Source organism: Zeus faber, assembly GCF_960531495.2.
Source record: "Zeus faber genome assembly, chromosome: 7".
In the NCBI taxonomy this organism is placed as follows: Eukaryota; Metazoa; Chordata; class Actinopteri; order Zeiformes; family Zeidae; genus Zeus; species Zeus faber.
In genome coordinates, this window is record NC_137203.1 from 7,468,214 (window position 1) to 7,487,182 (window position 18,969).

The window sequence follows — 18,969 nt, forward strand, 5'->3', positions numbered from 1 at the left end:
ATGAATAGCCTCCTTGTCCAGTCAACGCTCTCTGGTTTCTCCACCCTGCAGTCCTCTGTTATGTGAACTGCGGCCTGAACAAAGAGGCTTTACCTGTGTGTGTGTGTGTGTGTGTGTGTGTGTGTGTGTGTGTGTGTGTGTGATGGAGAGGGTGGGAGTCTCAAACTTAGAGACCACCGGTTAAATGCCGAGGCATTTGCCGACGCGGTGGTGCCAATGTTGAAGGAGCAGAGAGGAAGTGCTGCCTGTTCCGGAAACACCTAAAGTGCCGGTATATTCAAAGCCAAACAGAAGTTTTAAATGGAAAAAGAAGCAACAAACATAACACCTTTCTGAAACACGTGGTTGCATACAGAAGCGGCCGCTACTCATCACTCAACATTTAAGTACCCTTGAGCAAGGCACTTGAAGGAAAATTGGTCGTTTTTAGACCACATCTACTTTTTTCCAATCAAAATCTTTTAAATTGGTCCAGTTTTGAGAGAATGGCTTCAGCTTCAGCTTCAGTTAAATAAAGATATGAATAAAACATCTTTATTTAACTATTGAATTGTAAAAAGAAAAACCTCCAATCACAGTAGAATACTAACTCATTGGTTAAACGTCAAGCCTTGTAATTGTTCGAATCCAAAAAATTAACATTCAAAAAACATGCCGTGTTTCAGCTGAAATGTATATTTTGTTGCACGCATACGTCCACATACATCCTCTTTGTGCGCGCAAGTGAATGAGCAACTGTCATGTCACGTAGGTTTCTGGAAGAGGCTCTGTCCGGACTCTACAGGTGTTCCGGGCTCTGCCAGCAGCCCGGGACGAAGCACCGGGTCTCAGCACGGGGCAACACGGATGTTTGGTTAAAACAATCGCTTAGTTAGGCGGGGGGGGTGTCGGTAGTAGAGACATGGAGAAAGTGTCCCCATTACGCACGGTCTCGTTCCATAAGGAGACGTGACATAAAAACCCGTTGCACCGGGCGCATCGTGAGCACGCGCATCGTCGGTACAGTCGCGCCCCGATCGCTCCCCCCGGGACGGCGCACTAGGCGGCCGCCTGTCTCGCCGACGGGAAGAGCCGGCCCTGGACAGGCCTATTGGTTAGATTGTGTGACATAAACAAAAAACTTTTTTTCTTTAATCTCCGCCTTCTATGACATTGCGATGTCGGTTTGAATTTGATTAATCGTTCAGCCCGACTTTCAATGACCGAAATAAATACTTTGCACATGGATATCATCAGGAAGTGAAGCGTTGCAATAATGGGCAAGCATTCTTTCAACACGACTGGATAAAGTTTTAAAAATGCAAATGCATAATTGAGCTCATCGACAGGTAACTACATTAAGTCAATTTTAATAACACTCTAACTTCCACTGAACAGCTGGAGCCGAGTCACGGTACACGGAACAGCCAGTTGAAGAAAGGAGTGGCTTCACAATAGTTTCCATACATCAGCGAAGTGGAAAACGTCCTTGGCGAAAAAAAACCCCCAAAAAAACCCCCGCGTCCTCCTCGATGAGGGTTGCGCTGTGGGCTTGGAGGGGCCCCCGGTCAGGTCTGTGCCTGTCTAGTTTCACGGTAAACACAGCGTGTGTGCAGACGCGCGGCTCACTGTTTCAACAGGAGATTTGTGGGCGTGATGAGAGCGATAGCGAGGCAGAAAGAAGAGAAAGGCAAGTTTAAGAGTGGAAGAGGGAGCCCTCGGGTTACAGAAACCAACACGCGGGTGAAGCTATTCATCCTCGTCAAAGGCACTGAACCCCGGAAAGGTTCTTGTAAAAACCTTTTTGAGGTTCCTCCCCGAATGCAACCCTTAGAGAGCCTGTCATGGATCCAATTCCTGACCGTACCACAACATTTCTGCGAGGTCCCCTTTAGGGATATCGGCAAGTTGGGAACGCCGGGGTTCCAATCCAATAACATGAAGTCTAGTTGAAGAAAAACACTTTTCCAGTGCCAGAGCGAGTGAAGGTGTTAGATGTTGGGAACAACAAGGAACTTCGTTTTGTTTTGTTTTCAATAATCATCTGAGTTGTTGGAACTAGTGCAGCAAAAAAAATATCATTAGAAAACAAGAATCAGAGTAAAGAGATAAATTGATCGCGATCGCATAAATCGTTGAACGTATCGGATTTGGGTGCATTTAACGCAAACGGTCATTTCGGTCTCAAAAGCCATTTTTAATGAGACACCAGTGGTCATCAAGTGTAAAGTTAAGAGTGTTTTGTTTTTAGTCTGTGTTCTGATTCTTCGCCGTGGGCCGCCCGCTTTCATTTCTACGCTTTTCACCCTCTTCTGAACATTTCACTGACAGTCTCACTTTTCTCGCGTTTTTCCTGAGTTTGTCCAGACGTGAGGAGAGCTCCTTAATTTGTTGACGTAGCCCTAATCTGCTCCATAAAAAGCCCAGGTATCTGAAGGACCCATTCCTGCTGCCTGAGGCCAAATGCGTCACTCTGTGTGTGGCGCTGATAAAATTTACCTGGGAATGTGGCACCTGGGCACCAGGATTAGAAAAAAAAAAAAAAAAACACAACCGCTGAAGGAATGGCTTTCCTGAGCTGGGAGTAGCCTGAATCCATTACTTTATTACCTCAGCCAGTGTACTAAATACCAGCAAAACGCACATTTAATTCCATATAAATCATTCTGATCAGAGGAGTACAGCATTCCACAGCCCACCATGCAGCAGAAAGTACTTGTCTTATCAGACCGCTCACTATATTTAGACCCCGTCCCAAACAGGTCTCCGTCAGTTGACGTTGAAGAAATACGTGTTAATTCTCCCACCACTGGTTCTCAATCATCATCAGTCCCCTCTCCGGTGAGACGCTGGGACATCAACCTCCAAACCTGAACAAAAGCACGGGTTAGGGTTTTCCCGTTCGCCTGCTTCTTACATTGGACCCTGCATCTTGAACTGCACCTGGATAGTTCCAACAGTTGGCCGGAAAAAGCTTTTTGGGGCCTGAATCTGGGGGCGGTGATGGAGCAAAACACTGTGGAGACATTTAAAAGCTGAAATATGGTCACCACTAACTGATGTGAGAATTAACAACTGTATCACAGATCAGAGAATGTAAAAAACGACAAAAACAAACAAAAAGTGAAAGCACTCGATGCTGTATTATCATCATCATCTAATAATAATAATAATAATAATAATAATAATAATAACTTAAATTTGTGTAGCGCCTTTCAAAGAACCCAAGGTCGCTTTACAGGAGAGGGGCAAGGGGAGGGGGGCAGATTAAGGGAGAGAGGAACAAAAACAAAACAAAGGAATAGCTAAACTAACTAACTAATGGGGAAAGGCCAAGGTGAAAAGGTGGGTCCTGAGGGTTGTTTTGAAAGTGTCCAGGGTCGGGGCGTTACGGATTACGGGAGGGAGAGGATTCCAGAGGGTGGGGGCTGCCGCCCTGAAAGCTCTGTCCCCGAAAGTTCGTAATCTGGTACGGGGGATGGACAGCTGACCCATGTTTGAGGACCGCAAGTTCCGGGATGGAGTGTGCTGGTAGAGGAGGTCGGACAGGTATTGGGGGGCGACTGCGTGAAGGGATTTGTATGTGAGGAGGAGGAGTTTGTACGAGATGCGGAATTTGACCGGGAGCCAGTGGAGGTGGATGAGGCTGGGGGTGATGTGCTGCCAGGGCTTGGTGTGGGGGAGAACCCTGGCAGCTGAGTTCTGCACCTACTGGAGCCCGTCCAGGGCTTTGTTGGAAACCCTGGACAGGACTCCGTTACAGTAGTCCAACCGTAGGTGATGAAAGTGTGGTTGAGGATTTCAGCTGAGTCTGAGAGTGAGGGATGAAGACGGGAGATGTTTTCAGGTGATAGAAGGCAGACTTGGTGGTGGATCTGATGTGTGACTGAAAGGAGAGGGTAGAGTCCAGGATAACACCCAGGTTGCGGACCTTGGGAAATGTTTTGATGCAACAGCCGTCGACGAGGAGGAGATCTCCAACCTTCCGGAGCAGCGAATTTGGGGCCACAACCATGTGCTATGACTTTTTGCTATTGAGTTGGAGTAGCTTTGTTGTCATCCAGGTTTTTATGGCATGAAGGCAGTTGACCACAGATTGTGGGGGGAGCAGAGTGGATGGTGAGGTGCTGAGATAAAGCTGTGTATCATCAGCGTAGCAGTGGAAGTTGAGACCATGGTGACGAATGATCTGGCCGAGGGGGAGCAGGTAGATGGTGAAGAGTGTTGGACCGAGCACAGAGCCTTGAGGGACGCCACGGTTGCCTGGGGCGTGGGGGGGAGGAGGAGCCGTTGATGTCGACAAACTGAGTTCTGTTTGATAGATATGATCGAAACCCTGAGAGCTGTACCAGTGATGCCAGGAGGTCGGATAGGCGTTTGAGGAGGATTGTGTGGGAAACCGTGTCAAAAGCAGCGGAAAGGTCCAGGAGGATGAGGATACTGATGCTAGCGGAGTCTGCAGCGAGGAGGAGGTGGTTGGTGATCTTGATTAGGGCGGTCTCTGTGCTGTGGTGTGCTCTGTAGGCTGACTGCAGGGGTTCGTAGAGCTCGTGGTTGGACAGATGTTGATGGAGCTGGGCGGCAACTGCTCTTTCCAGGACCTTACTGAGGAATGGAAGGTTGATGATCGGCAGGTAGTTGTTAAGATCGTCAGGGTCTAGACCAGGCTTCTGGATTATATTTTATGCTGGATTATATCTAGTATTCAATTAGTCGATACAGTGTTGTAACTTTAATAGCGATTTTCCAACGCTCCGATCACTAAATTACCAGACAAATGCCCCAATCACTGTATTGTGGTACGTTGCAAATAAAGTAATAAATGATTTGACTGTTTTCACCAGAAAAGCCACAGCAAGGGAAATAAATAATAGATTAGATAAACCTACCCAGACTCCGAGCACAGCACTTGTGAAATTTCATAGTTATTGATTTTGTAATTTACAATGTCACTTCCCATCAAACTGATGGGCCAAGAGGAGTTCATCATTCTGATTTGCAATGACCGCAGACCACAGCCTTCACTGGAATAGCTGATTCCACCATGTGTCTGAATCAGTTCTATTGCAGCATGAGAAGTTCCACTCCGACGCCGGTCCTCTCCTATTCCCGCATCTAGAGACACAGTTTGACCACACACCGTACCATAACAATTTGGCTTCCGATTTCAGTACAAAAAAACTGATTCTGATAAAAGACAAAGGCAGGAAGTAAGGGAGGCCTTCGGCGGGGTTCTCGCTAATTGCCCCTTGCAGCGTGTTTCGTGGAAAACAGGACTTGGGGCTCGTAAGGCTGTTGTTGTGAGGCGACTCAAAGGAATTCCTGGGCAATAACTTCAAACATCACGATGAAACGCGCTGGAATTTAAGCCAAAATATCAACGTGTCAGTCAAAGCCCCCAACGGATTTCCTGATCTATACATCCAGCTGAATTGAACATGTGTGAGATTAAAAAGATATACATATAGACAGACAGATGCACAGACAGACAGACAGACAGATAGGCAGATAGACAGATAGATAGATAGATAGATAGATAGACAGATAGATAGATAGATAGATAGATAGATAGATAGATAGATAGATAGATAGATAGATAGATAGATAGATAGATAGATAGATAGATAGATAGATAGATAGATAATGGATAGACAGATAGATAGATAGACAGATAGACAGATAGACAGATAGATAGATAGATAGACAGATAGATAGATAATGGATAGACAGACAGACAGACACAGAAAGATAGAAAGACAGAGACAGACAGACAGATAGAATGACAGACAGATAGATACTGTAGATGGATAGAGCTTTAGGATAGAGAAGCAAAATTCTTCTTAGCATGCATTTCACAATAATGTGAAACTGTTATTCAATCACAGTGAGAACGGATACGTGATAAAAGCATATTCCCTGATAGATATACGTCAATCATAACTTCCCCTCTGTCCTTCTCTGCTGCCGAAACTCTCATCTCAACCAACCCACCCCGACCACCTTCACCGCCACACCCCTACCTGAAGTCTCTAGATGATATTAAAAATCAAAAAATGCGACTGTGGCAGTTTCGCCTGCCACACGCAATCCAAGTAGCTTATTCAGGGCCCCCCGGCACAGAGAAACAGACGATGGGGTTGAGAAAACACTGTTTATTGTTGAGAGTGGGCTAGGTGGAACCAGCCTGGAGCAGATGGTGTGTGTCCTGTGTGTGTGTGTGTGTGTGTGTGTGTGTGTGTGTGTGTGTGTGTGTGTGTGTGTGTGGGGCGTGGGGGTTTTACCTGTTGGACCAACCAACGAGGAATAAGTGCACAGCCACACTGATCCTGGGCCCTAATTAACTAGACCCAGCACAGGTGTGGCTCCTCAAACCACAGCCATCATCGGAATTGTCAGTAATGTAAAATGTGGGAGCTGACTACTGAACCGGCTAAAACTCAATTGAAATGTTATATTAAAACCACTTTTTCAGCGTTGTGTGTGTGAGTGTGTGTGTGTGTGTGTGTGTGTGTGTGTGTGTGTGTGTGTGTGTTTGATTGCTGGAACCGCATCAGCTGCAACAACAATCAAAGCTAATACGCAATATTTATTTCTTCGCTGCAGGTAATGTTATGCTGTCAGGATGGGACGCTATAAAAAATTGTGTATATAATAATACAATAAAAAAATTACAAAGCTGTGTCTCGCATCAATATGTTTGTGAATGAAATAAGTTGCTTCCTGTTCTGAAACTCCTCACTGCGTTCACTCTGCTCAGCTTACAAGTCAACAGGCTGCTCTGCCCTCAGAAAGCCCTTGAAGTGAAAGCCAAACCAACCAGGATTAATAAATGATCCGCTGCTGCAGACTCTACGGGAGCGGCAGGGTCTACAGTGTCCTTCCATCTAGTCAGCAGTACGTCATTAGCGGGGCTGAATCAATGCACGGGCCTTATGGGGGGGATAAGACCCGACCTGGGCTCAAGACTGAATTGGCCCAATTTTGACTTTAATTTATTTATTTTTATTGTAGTATTAGAATTTTTCAATGTTTCTCAACATTTTGATCAACTGAACATTGGAGTCTCTTGTATGACTTGATTACATTTCACTGCATATATGTATGGAAGTATGTATATGTATGTGACAAATAAAAATCTTGAATCTTGAATGACTGTCATTCCCGTGAGAGATAACGGGATCCCTTTGACACACACACGCACGCACGCACGCATACACCTATACACACACACACACTTTAGGGATGCAACAGTACACAGAATGTTATCGAACCGTTCAGTAGGCCCCATCGGTTCAGTGCACACACGTGAACTGTGGTATTACGGTATCAGGGTAGCAATCCACTGGACACGTTGGAGCAGTGAATGGGCGTGGTGCGGTGCGCACGAAGTGCTGCTTCCTACTGAATCCACTGTTGCAGCTCCGCCGGCCACATCAGTCGTGCGGGGGTCCGGGCGGAGTTTTTCTATTTTTGTGAGAGGTACATTTTTTTTCCAACTACGCAAGCCCTTTCCATAGAAACATAAGATAATACTAGATAGAAATGTTTTAGTAAAGAGCGCAATCAATCAAGCCGTCCAGTCGGAAAATAACACCCTGGGATGGCTGCGTCCCTCTTTATCACAAACTCTTCAGTCACTCACTTCTACTCGCACTGGTGTTGGGTCGTTCACAAACGATCCGGTTCTTTTGAACGGCTCTTTCGTCGGGAAGGGAACCGGGTCTCACTGGGTGATGAGCCGTTTTTTTTTGTCAAGTTTTACAGTTTTATGTGGTGTTGTTTGTTTGAGACTCCTGCCGCCGACAACGATTCCCCCTCCATGTAAGAGATAGCCAGAGCTCCTCCCTCACCGGGAGGTGCCCTGGCTGAAGAAAAGAGCGCACCTACTGTCAAGTCAGGTTCACAAAACAAAAGCACACATGCTCTGACTGTGAGGTTTTATTTAAATAAGCTATTTTACTATTACTTATACTGTTTATACCTGTTCTAGACATTAATGACTGACCACAGTACTGGTTTCATTTTTTTTAATCCTATCCACTATCCTGGACACCTCTCCTCCAATCAGATGAACTTATCCAAATTATAACAACCCACTATTGAACTTGAACTGTAATGATACTGAAACCGTACAGTAACGGTACCGTGATACATACCGAACCGAGCCTACTGTACAGTTGCATCCTATATATATATATATATATATATATATATATATATATACTTATACACACACACACACACACACACACACAGACACACACGGCTTTAGGATAGAGAAGCATTAAATAAATAAATAACTACACATATAATAATGTATTATTTATTATATGTGTAGTTATTTATTTATTTAATGCTTCTCTATATATATACGTAATTCTCAAAAACAGAAATGAGTGCTTGAGATTTAATCTGCCTTCGCACAAACCTCAGTAACCAAACAGGAAGGTCTGTAGCTTGTGGGATGCAGCGATTGGAGAAGATCTTTAAAAAAGTTCTTAAAACACAATCTGTGGGCCTCCCGGGGGCTTCAACAGATAAGCGCACGTACCACATATGCAAAACAACCGCAGCGACCTGGGTAGGAATCCAACTGGTTGGCATGTGCTGCATGTCTCTCCTCCCTATAACCCCCATTTCCTGTCTTTCACTATAAAAAAAAAAAAAAAAAACACAATCTGCGCTTGGTGCCGTTCTAGAATTATTTTCCGAGGTTAAAGTGTCATTGTACTGGTCGCACATTAATACGGCTTGCCGGAAAGATTGTAGAGATTGTAAAGATTGTAAAGATTTGTTGTTTTTCAATTGGATTTCTAATTTCTGTTGTTGTCATGTGGATGTTGGCGACCGAACCGAGTTCATTTAATTTAATTACCTGCATTTCCTGTCTCCAGCTGCCACTTTATAGAGAGAGGGGGAGTAGTGAGCACATTCTGTTGTTGACCGCTGTTCACTGTATCTACGGTGCACTCATCACCGCAACTACAATACTAGAACTACAAACGCAACTTTATTCGGTGCTAGGCCCAAATCCACATTCACCAGTCAATGCATCGAAATCCAAGCAGCCAGCGCGTAACGCAGCTTGCGTATTTAACCGCTTGCCATCTCGGTTTGTTTATTTCAGTAGTCGCTATATAAAACAGATGGAGGATAAGGACAATGTAGTACTGTGATCTGGCAAAAGCATGCACGGGAATACACACACGTTCAGGTAATTATAGATATGTAGCTTTCTTTCTTTGTCGAAGAGGCCTGTGCTCCGTCACATCTGATGAATAATATTGCAAACATATTTTATTTCTAAATGACGCTGTGACGATCAATGAGGCGGAGTGGGGGAGGAAGCTGTCTGCCCTGATGAGATGTGAAACAGACTGTATGATGTGTCAGACATTTTATGCTTATATACTGTAGCTATATTTTTTAGAGAGAATATTCCGTAAAAAATAAATGTCATGATTTTGTGCAAAGGAAGAGTTAATAATAGGAAGAATGAGAATAGTGAAGATACAGGAGACACAAAGAATAATATTTTTTTTTTTAACAGCATCGTAAAAGGCAAGTGAAGTGAGGGGGCTCCCAAAGGCGGTCATGGTGGTTTGAGCCTGGGTTTCTATGCACTGTGGTGCCCTTTGCTTTTTTTCGGTTTCCTGAACCATTGAACCACAATGGATCACATTTGCGTCGGTGGTTTGGTTTTTTTCCACTGAACAACCAAAACAAAAAGGGGTCAAATATATGCATTTATCCTCCATCCATCATGAGCTAAGATGGTGTACAGTTATCATGAGGTAGAAGTGAAAAGCGTAACTATTTTTCTTTCGATAGTGAAGTTAAAAAAAAAAACAAGTACAGAGCCGATATGTTGAACATGTCCGTTTACGTCAAACCAAACTAAAAGTTCTCTTTAAATGAGGCACATCGCTCTACCACGCTACATGTCCATTACAGAGGGATCAGGGCGATCACAGGCTCTTATCAACTGGGTTTGGACTCAATTTCTCTCAATTCACTGGTTCCCAGAAAACTACACGTCAAAAAAAAAAAAATATATATATATATATATGAATTTTAAACCCGTGTTAGAAATGTCGAAATAAATAAAATGTGAATTAGGTGCATTTCCATTATTTGAGTTGAGGAAACGGTCAACCAAAATTTTTATGTTTCGATATTTAATACCAATAAATGGCTCCTCTGCCATAGGTAAACGTGTGTTATTGACATGCCACTATGAATGTGGCATCAAATGAGCAAAAAAAAATAAAACAAATTGTAAATAACAAGTAGTTGTTAATTGCGCTGTACACCGGCACCAAAAAATGACCACGTTACCAACATTGTTTAAAGGTACTATACTAGCAGTTTGCAAAATTCTGTAGTTTTTATTTTGAAACAGGCCTGTATTGCTTTCTGCGGCGCCATTTCCAACCATTGGAAGCATCTGTCCGACAACCATCTGCAGACTTCAGATCACGGCAGGTGTAATAACAGACGTTGATGAAGTTATTTCAATAATTTAACAAGTGAATTGATGTTAAAGAGACACAGAGTTATATGGGTTATACATAGAGTTATTTAACTTATATTAAAGAGTTATATGTTCTTTGTTATTTTGTTATTAAATAAATAAATTTTTAAAAAGATATGTTATGTTTATGTTTTCATATTTCAAAAATATTTTTGGTTACCAGTGATTAACCCTGGTGTCGATATGGATAAATTTGGTATCGAAACAACTATAATTGCAAGTATTCCTCAACTAAAAATTGTGACTCTACTACTAAAAACAAAGCTGAAAATACAAGTGAAAATATCACTGCAGCCAGCAATGCATGGGGCCCAGGTTAGTCACAGCAATTGCACCAACGTGAAAACAAACCAAAAAAACTGAAATAAACCATAACGTACTACTACACAACATAAAGTAGAAACCCCCCATTAATGACAAATAATATGTTAACTTACTCAAACAATTGTGAACATTTCCCAGCTTCACCGGTCATTGCTTGCTGGCCGCTTGCAAAAACGCTGCATGCTTCTACGACAAAAAGTTCTTTGGGTTTTCTCGGAGAGATCTCGATGCGAGCGATACTTCACAAACAGCCTGCGACGGGGTCATCATCACGGGACTTCTCGGCCGGACTCGCCATTTCGCCTGACTTGGTGCACCTGGTGCTGGCTCATTTTCAAACTACCGTCAGTTTGTTCATATCCCTCAGAAAGGACGACATGTCCTTGGTGTTTGTGATGCAGTTCAACGTGGAGAAGATGTCATCTATACTCTGCATATGGCCTCTCAAACACGTGAACTGCAGACAGAAAATCACTTCATATATAATTTATAGTTAATATTTAGTTTTACTCAAAACAAGTGATAATGCTTAACTGCCAATTGCACGAATATCGAACACCCTTCTCAAAGATGCCCCCCTAATATAAGGAAATATGAATTACAATACTGTGGTGGTAGTTGAAGTATGCTGGCTTTACCTTAACGTCTATGCAATGCGTGGTAAAATCTATGATGTGTACATGATCGAATGGTGAGGCATTTTCTGTAGTTGTTTCTTTTACCAGTTGAGAAATCCGCATTGCTGCAGAACATGGTGAACACAACATGCATTAAATGTATTTTCATTTAATCTCCCATGGTTATTTTACCTCAACAAAACGTATCCTGGTGGTCCACCAAAGACATCAGCTTTTGACGGAAAGCATCAGGTTTGTATGAAGGTGGTCTACACGGGACCGCCCCGGTCGCTTTCAGAGACGCTAGACTGAACATCAGGCATTCGATATTATCAAACGCTGATGCAATGATATGTATTTCTGGATCCATTTTGGAGTAAACTCCAACACCACCAGGCTGCTGCTTTTTTATTATCAGCAAACCTGGACTCACTGTCATCATATGAAATGCATCTTGGTTTGCTGTGAAAGTTGCTGTTGCTGTGAAACCATGTGTCTTTTAGACAAAGTACATCTGGTTCCATAAACGGTGGATCATATGTAGTGTCCTCTGCGTGAGGCGTGAGTCCTTGAGCATTGTGCGAAATAATTTGCATGAGGAGTCAGTTGGCTCTTTCAGTTGTTCACGAGATGCAAGCATCTGTGGTAGTGAATTTTCAGTAGTGTCTTTCAAATTGATTGGCTGACGGCGGCCATTTCGCATTTTGGGTCCAAATTCGTGGGAGGAGCTACAAAAAAACAGTTTTGGACTAAATTCGAAATGGCGGAAAAATCATAACGCAAATGGGCGCAGTATGAGATATCGCCACCTATTGATCAATGCACACCAGATTTAGCCTCAAAGTCACATCCTGCACATACCTACCATATTGGATGATGATAGCACCGCCCAGACATTTTTTATAAACTTTTAAAAATTGATTGTGGCAAAACAATGGAGCACAGCAAATGTCTAGGAATTATAAATTGTATTCAGGACAGTCCAGACATGCTGTGGTCCAAGTTTGTTGAACATTGGACCATATCTATAGGAGTAGAATAAAACATTTTGGACAAAATTCAAAATGGTTAAAATCGATCACGACGCAAATGGGCGTCGCTACGCGTGACAGACTCAGCATGACCGAAGGAATCCATGGGCGCAAGAATTCTGTTTCCATGACTAGCGGTCCAGAAGTTATTGGAAGAAACGTGACAGTGGTCGTGACAGTGGTCGTGACAGCGCCACCGATCACGTTTTTGGTGTTTCCTCGTCTGGGAACCCGTCTCACCCATCATCTGAGCTTCGCATCCTTGGCTTCCACGGTTCCTGAGCGACGGGCACCTTCAGCGGAAAATGGCTAGAAGAATAATAATCGGAACGAAAACAATAGGGTTCCTGCACTTTGCACCGGACCCCTAAAAAAGCGTTTCCAGTCTCTTGCATCGGTCACCAGATCATCCTCGTGACGGAGACGGGAAAAAAAATGGAAAATTTTATTACAACGGCAGCACGGCGCATGGAAAGCCCCAAACAATCAAGCACTGAATTATTCAGCCAAGGACCCGGGTCCCAAAGCCAGAGCCAGCGGTCACCCCCCTCTCGGTTTACCTGATAACGCCCTGACCTTTTGATCGAACTTTCACGCCTCATCGTGCATCAATACCAGCGTCCGCCTATGAACCGCCGTGACTTTGTCGCTTCGGGGCACCTGACAGAAAGCGGGGCCCCGGAGCCGGATCGGAGCGGGGGTCAAGCGGAGTTTAAACGGGTTTGAACAGGGATCAAATTCAGCTGCGATGGGACCGCATTCCTTCGCAGCTTCCAATTAGATTGAAGTGAAAGTCACTTCATTTTAGTTCCATCTTTCAACGGTCTCAAATAAATGAGTCTTACCTGTCTGGGAAAGGGGGGTAGGTTCGCCATTTTTGAAGGTAGGTATGTTGGTTCCCATCATTCATAACTGCCGTTAGCAGAAACTTCCCATTTTTCTGCGGCTCCTCACTGCGCTTAAACACAGTCCTCAAGCATTAAATCTCCTTTTTCGAAAACGGGGGAAACGCACATTACAGTCATGTGTGTCTTGGTGTATTCTTTTTTAAAATATTTTGAATAACAGCAATATTACATTTTATCCAAACCGCCTTTTGCAATAGTGTAAAGTCGGCTGCAGTCATACATGATGGGAACCAACGTTCTAAAAATCTGTATTTCCCCTTTCCCTCCCGCTTTCGCTGATGTGCCTCCTCACAAAATAGAAGACACTCTCTTACTCATTAAAGCTAAAACATTGACATATTATCATATTGTGACAGACAATTTTGTAGCCGAAATGAACGGCAATCACACGATATGAGCTAAAATACTGAGCAAGGTACAAAATAAGTGGGTTTAAATGAATAAAACCAAAGAATTTGGTCTAATATTACTCTTATCATTCACCATGTAGTTTTTATATGATGATGATGATGATGATGAACATTACGATGGCTTGTTGAATTGACGTAATTTAAATTATTATCATGTAAAATGTCCTTATTAACTCTTCCATCTCGATCCCGCCGTACCAGGATAAAATAAAAATAAATCCCAATAAATAAGTTGACTGTTTAATTCCAAAAAAAAATAAAAAATAAAAATGGAATACACACACCTCCGGGGTCGTCTGAAGCATGCGTGCCCCTTGTGACGCACGCACGCACGCACGTGTGCACGCACACACACACTCTCTCTGATTCTCTCTCTCTCTCTCACACACACACACACTCTCTGACTCTCTCTCTCTCACACACACACACACACACATAAACCTACACGCTGACACACACACTCTCTCTGATTCTCTCACACACACACACACGGTGCATAAAAGTAGTTACAACCAGGGGTATGGCAATAAAAACACGTCCAGTGTTGCACAAAGCAACCTGTGTATAAAAAGATGGAAATAAAATAGAATAAAGATAGAATAGATGGAGCAAAATAGGAAGAAAAAAAATGATGCGCTGCGGACTTTCGACACAACGCTGTCAGGGCCCACTAGGGGGCCGCGGACCACCGATTGCCCCCCCCGGTTTAAGTCATAAAAGTCATTCACCGGGGGGGGGGGGGGGGGGGGGGGGGACGTGTCGTCACGGACCTTACGCTACGTCACCTCTTAAAAAAAAAAAAGGAAAAAAAATATGAAGGAAATACGTCAAACACGTGCGGTGGGACCCAAACAACGGCAGGTTTTTCCTCCACCGAAGCCGCGCTTCTCTTCGGTAAACAAACCCCGAGTTTGCTGCGAGGCTCCGCGGGGAGGACGGGAGGACGGAGGCTTCCTTCCTCCACTGGCTCCGCGCTATCTGTGAAAACTTTACCTCCCCCGCCCGCCCACCGACTCGTCCTCCACTCTGAACCCGGGCTCCGAGGTGAGGCGGGCGGCCGTGAGTCTTACCGTGTGCAGGGGGTGTCGGCGTGGGCGGCGGCGGCGGCGGCGGTCCACACAGCTCCGGAGTTTCTCGCGAAGTAACGTTTTCCTCAATATCGGGCTTTCCCTCCCTCCCTCCCTCCCTCCTTCCCTCCTTCCTTCTTCCCTTCCTCTCCTCCCTCCCTCTCTCTCTCTCTCTCTCTCCTCCCTCGTCCTGCCGCTCCCCTCCCTCCGTTTACATTAACGGCGACCCTCGCTCCTCCCTGTCCCCACTTTCTTCCACTCCCCCCTCTCTGTCTGTCTCTCTCTCTCTCTCTCTGTCTCTCTCTCTCTCTCTCTGTCTCTCTCTCTCTCCGTCTCTCTCTCTCTCCGTCTCTCTCTCTCTCTGTCTCGCTCTCTCTCTCTGTCTCTCTCTCTCTCTGTCTCTCTCTCTTCATTTCAGTGTTTTTGTTTATTGACTTTAAACTTTTATTTTAAGATTCAAGACTCAAGAAGTTTATTCGTCACATATATATATACATGCTTTCATACATATATGCAGTGAAATGTAATATAATTTAATATATTTATTATTATTATTATTGTTATTATTATTATTATTATTAATAATAATAATAATAATGATAATAATAATATTGTTATTATTTTATTATTATTGTATTACTATTATATAATAATAATAATTACTATTATTATTATTATATTAAAATTAATTATTATTATTCTGAACATCCTATCTTTATTGGAGGCAGATGATCCGTGGTGGCGACCCCTAACGGGAGCAACACCAAGAAGAAGAAGAAGAAGAAGATATCCAATGTCCAGAAAGATTTTTATTATTCTCCCGCGCTCGCACGCACGCACGCACACACGCACGCACACGCACACGCACACGCACACACACAACAATAACTTGAACTTGATTTCATTGAGAGGCCACAAACAAAATACAGCAATTAATTGCCATCACCACTATTAGTACTACTACTATTACCACTACTATTACTACTACCACTACTACTATTACAACTACTACTACTACTACTATTACAAACACTACTACTTCTACTACCATTACTACTGCTATTATTACTATTACTACTACTGCTAATACTTCTACTGCCATTACTACTACTATTATTACCACTACTACTACTACTACTACTATGACTTCTACTACCATTACTGCTACTACTACTACTACTACTACTACTACTACTATTATCATTACTACTACTACTTTTACTACTACTATTACTATTACTACTACTACTGATAGTACTACTCCCAAAGATGTACAGGGATTTCCTAATTTTACCCGTATTTTGAGGAGCAGGGCATGGGTGTGGCTAAGGAGATTTTGCCCTCCTTCCTTCAGGACTTCTGCTGGGATGCCATCAAGTCCAGCGGCCTTGTTGTTGTTCATCTTCCTTATGGCATCCTGCGCCTCTCTCCGGCCGGGTGGTGCTCCCACGTTCTCACTTATAGGTTGTTGATGGAGTGCTCTTTCCATTTGTTCGCCATTGACTCATTATTTCTCAGCACCTTTGGACCATCTTTGGAGTGAAGGGGGGTTAGGCAACGGCAGCTGGGGCCATGTACCGCTTGTGTGTCATCGAAGAAACCTCTGGTATCCCCAGAGTCTGCAAGCTGCTGAATCTCAAGAGCCTTCTTTGTCCACCACTGGGTTTTCAGTTTCCTAACCAGAGATTGGACGGTTGCCGTTGCTTTGACATGGGCTGCTCTTGCTGTTGATGTCATTTTGTGAGATGATAAGGTTTGCTGCATGATGTCAGTGAGCTGTTCAGTGTCATTCTCATGGTACCAGTCTTTACGCTGCCCGGGTTTTTTAGCCAAGAGTGCTTCTGCAGGAGCCCATGATGATAGATTTTAACATGCCCCAGTGTGTTTCAATGTCTTTTGGATATTTCTTTGGCAGTTCAGCACTGAGAGCAGCCCGGGTCTGTTGTCGAAAGGTGGCGTCACCCAACCATTCGATGTTGAGCTTTGGCCATCTCTGTCTTTTCTGCACCCTTCTTTTCCGCTTGAAACAGATGGACATGATGGAGCCAATGAGGCGGTGGTTTGTCCAGCATGCATCCGTACTTGTCATCGCTCTGGTGTTGACCACATCTGGGCGGTCTTTGATGAGGAAGACTACGTAGCCGATGTAGTCGATGATGCCAGAGCTCAAAGCGGGGATGCATCCAGCATGTTTTGAATTTGTTCTTTTGGTGGAAAGGTCTATGGTCATGACCAGGCTGTGTTGTGTGTGTGCACTTTGTAAGCAGTAGTGTGAGGTTGGAGTTTGTATTGCCAACGCCTTCTTTCCCCATTGTGCCTCTCCATAGATTGTGGTTTCGTCCCACCCTGGCACTGAAATATTGCCACAGGATTAGCTTGTCCTCCTGAGAGGCTTTGGTTATGATGTTGTCCAGGTCAGCATAGGACGCCTCCTTAACTTCGCTCTGTGCATCAAGTGTTGGAGGGTAAGCACTAGCAATGGTGATCTTTTGGCTGCCTGCAAGCGTCAGGTGTATGGTCATTAGGCATTGATGCCCACAGGGAGTTCAGAGAGGTGGCTCATGAGGCTGGTCTTAATGGCAAAACCCACACTGTGGATCCTTGGCTCATCAACAGGTATTCCTTTCCAGTAGAAAGTATATTCCCCTTTCTCCTCCTTCAGCTGCACTTCATCAGCCAGTCAGGTTTCGGAGAGTGCTGCAATATCGATAGCTCCTTAGCTCTCTGGAAATGATGGCAGTTTGCCCTTCGGGTCGATCACTGGATACAGTTGTCCATCAGGGTTGTGTACGTGCCAGGCTCCAATATACTGTATTTTTTTGTTTATGCTTCCGTTTCTGATTCTGACCGCGTGGTGATGATCCCTCTGGGTGCGGTAGTCCAGACAGGAGTTTTCGAGACAGCCCCTTCCCCCCTACTGGGTGAGCAGAGTGGATCCTATACAGGGCTGCTCAGTTGTGGATGCAGATGCTGTAAAGCTCTTTCTGCCTCAGTCCAAGAGCTTAATGACTGCGTCAAACACCCACCTGCTGTGTGCCAGGTTATGGAAAGGAGCTGCTAGACTTCACGGTCCTGCACCCGTCACCAGTTTCTGATCACCACAGGACTTTTATTGAGAATGTTGAGCAGTCTGATTCCCTTTCGGGAGGACGCCTGCATGTGAAATGTTTCAACATGGAGAGGCTGATGCACCTGCAGCCACCACACGATCCTTGGCAGAGGGGGGCCAGGTTCCAATAGCAGCGATCCATAACGATTGGGGACAATCCTCTGTTGCAACCTTCATCCGCGTTTAGTGCCGGACCTTACGTGACTTGCCGTCATCCTCCACCAGTTCCGCTGTTGAGGTCTTGGCTGGATCGCTCTTCATCTGGAACCTCCCCCTCAACCTTACCGCCATGGGTGACCCTACCATAAGGGAGGCTCCAGACGGCATCGCTCTCAGGCTCATTGGAACACGCAAGCTTCTCCACCACGGTCCGAGAAGTCAGAGCAGGCAAAAAGACATCTTTACAAATATCTTCACAATCACCTCAACATCAACCACACATCATTGTTCTAACATGCCTTATTAATATACTTGCACTATACTGAGGTACACTTATTTTATTTACTTATATTATTTATACCTTTTCATTAAATTTTTTTTCTTTCACATTGTAAAGCAGAGAACAGGCTTGATATTAGGGGCCCATTAAGTATTTAAGGTGGGTACACTCCCTATTGTAATTTGTATATTTTTTAATCTGTTCTTTTAGGGTTTTCTTCAAGATGGTCAAAGGCCAAACATGTACTTGTCAGTTTCTGCATAGTCACGCTGTATATGACCAATACAACTTTGAAACGTCAAAAAACCTTGTGCATCTAATATCCCATAGTTCCAGAGGGAATACAGGCAGAAATAGAATGCGTGGCCAAACATCATCATTGCGATCAGGGAAAACGCTAAATAAAGTAAAATCCAGGCTGCCTCTTTTCAACACGGTCTCGAACGTCTCGCTAAAGCATCCGCATCCTAAAGGGCGGCTCTGCCCATACAGGGTCTGCGTGTCGATTAAGCAGAATCTAAAACTTCACCTTTGGAGCTTCGGTGACAGAG

General features: G+C 44.2%; 1 protein-coding gene across 1 annotated transcript in view; it reads right to left on the reverse strand.

Moving 5' to 3' along the window:
* Positions 1 to 14,937, reverse strand: part of atp8b5a (ATPase phospholipid transporting 8B5a) — a 43,165-nt gene extending 28,228 nt beyond the window's left edge. The window contains exon 1 of the mRNA XM_080003575.1: positions 14,874 to 14,937. The gene's annotated coding sequence lies outside the window, so the exon portion shown is untranslated. The remainder of the gene's footprint in view (positions 1 to 14,873) is intronic.
* Positions 14,938 to 18,969: the final 4,032 nt, after the last annotated feature.